The sequence below is a fragment of the Aedes albopictus genome, chromosome 2 (assembly GCF_035046485.1).
Source record: "Aedes albopictus strain Foshan chromosome 2, AalbF5, whole genome shotgun sequence".
Taxonomy (NCBI): domain Eukaryota; kingdom Metazoa; phylum Arthropoda; class Insecta; order Diptera; family Culicidae; genus Aedes; species Aedes albopictus.
In genome coordinates, this window is record NC_085137.1 from 159729584 (window position 1) to 159736091 (window position 6508).

Sequence of the window (6508 nt, forward strand, 5' to 3'; positions counted from 1 at the left end):
TTGCACTTTTTTACATCATTTAAAAGATTTTTTTTCTCGCTATCCCCACAAACTGTTTTGCACATTCCCATTGTTTGTGTACCAAGCGGAAAAAGTATCGAATTTGACCCTTACAACTTTTTTACAAGGGTCCAAACTTCTGAGGTTTGTGTGGGGTAAAATGCCCACCCCCAGTTATTTACATTAAATAGCCATTTAGATCCAAATTCTGGCACAAATTATGTAGAACACAAGTTGAAACCAAGCAACAGCACATTTTTGCTATTAATAAGTTCACTAATCACACAGCCATGCGTCATTTTGTAGTAATTATTGATAAAACAGCTCACTATGACGTTTACATGGAACCCCTACCCATAATTACAGGTGATCCATAATTATGTAATGACTGTATACCCTTCACGAACAATAACAGTTGACAATAAACCAGGCGCGCAAGTATATGTACACAATTTGGCATCCTGGCGTTAGCTGTGGCTAGTGGCGCGTTTTACCCCGCATTAAAACTAAAATTCTGAAAATCAAACTTTTTCCAAATTTGAATTTTTCAGTGGTAAAACATAAAACTGGTTTATGGTTTCTTCCATTTGGAAGGAAACATGTTGGTGCTTCATGTTAGTGCCAAAAAAATGTGTATTATAAAGTGTTTCGTGATTAAAATTGGACTCTTCCTTAACGTGGGCGTCTTACCCCCAGTTCCCCTACCACTTGGACAACCCATTATTAGTCTGCACAGTCAGCCTGGCCATTTTAATAATTGTGTTCTTGTCAAAAAAAAACCGTCGGTTGGCGTTCCAGGCAAATTTCAGCATATCCGCATACGTTATGAATGGGTTTTTGTTATCCTTATGCTGGAGCTTAACATACCATAGGTCTATGAAACATGATTCAGTAGAGTAATTTTTCGCTCTCAACGCGAAGACCTATTTGGAATTTGTTCTCATCTTTCCAACCAAACTAACCTTGATTCGCCGCGAGTAATTTACGGTTCCAACTCAACGTTCGCCCAACGTAGCCACGTTGGGGCAAGAATTAAGAAAGTGGAAGCCCAGGTATCAGGTATCAGTAGGTCGGCTCTAGAGGCACGTTCTCCTCCATTCGGGAAATTTGTGCCATCGCCATGAACACGAGCCTATTCATCATTTACCTGACGGAGAAGGGAAGGAAAAAGGATAGGACATGGGAAAGGACAGGTAAGGGAATAGGATCGTCATACTCGCAAAAGCGTACCACAATGGGTTCACATAGCGTCCTGAAAAGGACACTGTAATAACGCATAAGCGTGCCACAATGGGTTCGAACAGCGCCCTGAAAAGGGCACTGTGATAATGCATAAAGCGTAAAGAGAGCCTATAGCTCTTTACCACAGCGGGTCAAGAACAACAGAACGTCCTGAAGATTCAGGTTTCTGAAGTCAGTTTCACTTAATAAGTGTTTCCCGAGTACTCGGAAACGAAATTGCGCAAAAACTGGACATATTAAATGATACGAAGTTCCATAATCGGATTCACAGCTATCACATGCAAATGAATCAGCTTGCTGAATATTCGCCATGTGATAACTGAGTCGGCAGTGGCCAGTCAATGCTTTGACCAGCATGCTGCAATTCTGCTTTGACAGATTTGTTAGATACTTTGCCACCCCTAGAGATGGCTCAGTACAATACAATTTTGTTTGACGACATGACTCCAAACTATTCCAGTATTGTTTGTGCTGAGTGGCAGCCCACGTGTCAATCCGAAGCTTCACCCAACACTTGGATACCGGAATAGCTGGCTCAGGGCCAATGAAGTCATGTGATGCTCCAGTGCGAGCTAACTCATCAGCCAATTCATTTCCAGCGATGGAAGAATGGCCAGGTACCCATACAAGGTGAACAGCGTTTGCTGAATTCAGCTCCTCAATTTGAGTTCGACAAGCGATAATTATCTTCGACCTGGAGTTGGCCGAAGCAAGTGCTTTAATAGCAGCCTGGCTATCTGAACAGAAGTATATTACTTTGCCCATTACGTGCTGCTGAAGTGCTGATTGCACTCCGCACATAAGAGCAAAGATTTCGGCCTGAAAAACGGTGCAGTGTCTGCCAAGTGAATAAGACTGATACAGCCTTAGCTCACGAGAATAAACACCAGCACCTGCTCGACCTTTGAGAAGGGAGCCATCAGTGTAACATACGATGCCGTCTGAAATACTTCTCTCCAGATAACCAGATGTCCACTCTTCCCGGGAAGGGAATTTCGTGGAAAATGTCCTATATGGAAAATTACAAGCAATTGTAAGATCACTTGGAGCAAGGACAACTTTGTCCCAATTCACCAAAAGTGGAAACAACGAGGTGTGTGTTGAACTGCGGTTCACAGGAGTTTCCTCTAGTAAACCGAGTACCCATAGGCGGTAAGTGCAAGAAAGTGCTTCTTGTTTGAGATGAATGTGTAGTGGGGCAACGTCAAAGAGAACTTCGAGAGCTGCCGTAGGAGTTGAAGAGAACGCTCCAGACATCGCCATTAAGCACATCCTTTGGAGATGGCCTAACTTTGATTGGACCGTTCTCACTTCGCCCTTTTGCCACCACACAAGGCATCCATATAGACTGTTTCAGAAATTATAAATACACTAACGATAACCTGCCATTTCAATGTGAGCACATTATCCAAAAAAGTTTCTTATAGCTCTAATAGTAAACATGCCAACGAAGCAAATAATACCAATTTTGTTGATGTTTCTGGTAAAAGTTAAAAAATAGGGCTCTGTAAACAAGATCATCAAAATTTGAAGTTGCACAAAGTAGTCAAAAAATGTAGCATAGTAGAATAGAAAAAAATCTCACAGATAAAATATTTAATTTCCAAACACAATAAAAATTGCTGTATCGATAATAAAAAATATTTCTCGATTGCTTAGAGTAATTTTTACTGGAATATTTGATCAAGAACCACCATTACGGGCCTTCTCAAAACAAAACTTTTTGTTTTAAATTTCTCAACAACACCAGTAGCAACAAACGTTAAGCAAACAAATGTCTTAATTACTGCTTACTGCATTCGTTTTTATGGTATGACAAGCTTTGCCATCTGAAGGATCGAATGAGCTGAAAAAATGAGTTTGTTTAGTTTAAATGCGTTCAGGAAAGCTAAGAAACTGTGTGGTAGTTCTTATGTTCCGTAGAAAACCTTAAAAAATGAGAAACTTGATCTCCGAAAAAATGTTGTGGAAATGCCTTTATCGATTTTTCCCAAACTTTTATCAAGGCATTCCTTAGACAACTTGTTGAGAAAGCGAATGTGATAAAAATTAAGATAATTTTTGGTATTTAGTGATAAATAATGTTGAAATCATTAAAAACACCTTTGTGCAAATGCAAATTTGAAAAATTAAGTTATTTGTTAGAGAACTCGACTGTTCTTTAAAATATCGAGACGATTGAAAGGAAATATAAAAATATGGAGTACAATATGCTATACTCTGAAAGAAGTTGGTAAAAATCATTAGAACAGTTCATTTAATTTAATAAACAAAGTGTATTTATAATTTCTGAAACAGTCTATAGGCCAATATTGGCCGAACAACAGTTGTGTAGATCCATTTGATATACTTGGGTTTTAGACCCCAAGTTGTACCAAAGGTTCGCCGGCATTGCCCGAAGGCCATACAAGCTTTCTTGATTCTGAACTCAACATGAGGTGTCCAGGAAAGCTTGGAATCAAGAATGACTCCAAAGTACTTTACCTGTTCAGTCACATTGATTTCAGAATCAAAGAGACGTAAAGTTCGAACACCATTACGGTTTCGCTTTTCCGTGAAAAGAACAATAGATGTTTTACTCGGATTCACCGAAAGGCCATATTGGCGACACCAACATTAAGTCTTTGCACCAACCCTCAACTACTTGAAGAGCGTTTTGCATCAGGTCGAAAATGGTGCTGATGCACATACCGACTAACAATGTTAGGTAGTCGTCGGCAAAACCATAAGTAGGAAAACCGCTATTATTGAGTTGCCTCAATAGCGTATCTGCTACGAGATTCCATAAAAGTGGTGATAAGACTCCCCCTTGGGGGCATCCACAAACACTCAATTTCCTAATCGCCGCTTGACGCAATGTCGAGAAGAGATGTCGGTTTTTGAGCATTTGGTGAATCCAATTGGAAATCATTGGAGATATACCATGACCCCGTGCGGCTTCCAATATGGCATCGAAAGGCACGTTGTCAAAGGCACCCTCGATATCTAAGAAAACACCCAAGCAGGATTGCTTTTGAGCGAATGCCTTCTCGATATCGTAAACAACTTTGTGTAAAAGAGTCACAGTAGACTTTCCAGATTGGTAAGCATGTTGTTTCACATGAAGAGGCACATTGGCCAGATGAACATCACGGATGTGATGATTGACTATGCGTTCTAAGCATTTCAGAAGAAAAGAGGTCAAACTGATAGGTCTGAAACTCTGCTTCTTCATACGACGCGCGACCCACTTTCGGAATAAACTTCACAGTAATATCCCGCCAGGATTTGGGAATATACCCTGTAGCAAAACTGCAAACAAGTAGTTGTTTCAAAACATGTTTGAAATGATCAAATCCCTTCTGAAGCAAAATAGGATAAATCCCATCTGCCCCAGGAGATTTGAAAGGAGCAAAGCTATTAAGTGCCCATTCAATCGATTCTGAAGTTATGATACTCCGAGCCGAAGCTAAAGAATCATAACTACAAGAAAAGACATCAGGTTCACCCGAAGATGTAATATCCACACATCCGGGGAAGTGTGTACTGAATAAACATTCTAAAACTTCCTCATCAGAGGAAGTGAAATCACCATTTGGCAAACGAAGTTCGTTCACTTGAAAATCCTTAGATTTTGCAAGGATTTTGTTCAATCGACTGGCTTCACTCAGACTGGAAACATTTGTACAAGGGTTTTTCCAGCCGGATCGTTCAGCAGACCGAAGAGCTTTCTGGTAGGCCTTGCGAGCCGACCTGAAAGCCTCCGATCCAGCCGAACGTCGTCTGTTCCAACTCTTTCTACATTGTTTCCTGAGCTTCGCCAGATCGGAGTTCCACCAAGGGGTTCCTCTTGTGATCTTCACAGACCATATAGGGCATGCTTCTTCAAAAGCTTCCAAGATGAAGGTCGTTGTAGTATCAACGGCATCATCTAAATCACTTGGAGTGTCAATTGATGGTGAGTATCCATGAAATTTGGCTGCAACCAAATCGGTAAAGAGATCCCAGTTGGTTGACCGGGGATTCCTGAAACGCAAAGTTTGCGAAGTAACATTCACATGTTCAAACAAGATGTAACGATGGTCAGATAAAGATTCTTCATCTGACACATGCCAATTGGTCAGCTCATGACTAATTCTGCTAGAGCAAAGCATTATGTCTAACACTTCCTCTCTACCAGATACCATGAAGGTTGGGCGGTTGCCTAAGTAATCCAAGATCTGTACTACTTAAGTATTCCATCAAACTGGAGCCTCTCAAATTGATGTCTGAGCTGCCCCAGATTATATGGTGAGCATTAGCATCACTACCAACAATTAGCGGAAGGCCTTTTGAAGTGCAGTATGCAATGACTTGCTTGAAAGCATCCGTAGGGGATGGTTCATCATGCGGTAAATAAACCGAACAATAAACGTATTTCCTGTTGAGGTTTCCAACAGATACATCTATTGTGATAGCACATACATCTCTGGTAGTTAGTTCAGAGATGAGTGTAGCAACGATTGCGTTGTTGACAAGCACACATGCTGGAGGCATGACACGTGAGTTTGCCATTTCATTTTTACTGAAAGTAGCAAACACCGGATTCACAAGTTTTCCTAAATAGAAATTCCCCTTACGAAAGTAAGGTTCTTGGACTAACGCCACTTGGGCTGTACCATTTTGCATAAGTCTACAAAGATTGATCGTTGCTGTTCTTTTGTGCTGAAGATTGATCTGAGCTATCCTAACCGTAGCCACTACCCAAACAAGGCAAGATTAAACTCCTAACAATCACAGCACAAAAAAGAACAGCAACAATAAAGCCAGATCGGTATCGATTTGAGTGCGCCAAAGGCGAGGATTCACGTTGGGACAAGAATTAAGAAAGTGGAAGCCCAAGGGTCGCCAGGTCAATTTTTGACAAATCTGGATGATTTAGGAATTTTGTCTGGAAAAGTCTGGATCGTGTAAAAAACCCTACAAATTCCGGGAAAACCCTTACAAATTCCGAGAAAAACCTTACAAATCCCGAAAACAAATGTCTAGATCTTCCAGATTTTTGCAAAATGAGACCTCAAAAATCTGGATAAATCCAGATAAATTTGGAAGGTTGGCAACGCTGCGCCCAAGAACAAATCAGTGAAGAAAGTGTTAAGTGGTTTCGGCCAACCGAGTTTGGTACGAGTGAAGACATTTGAGAGTGAATTCCAGTGCCATTATATCGAGTACCAGAGCTGTGACGGTGAGCTTTTGTCTGCTCGACCAGCAGTGACAAAGGTTTCAACAAGCGAAGGTCGTCATCCAG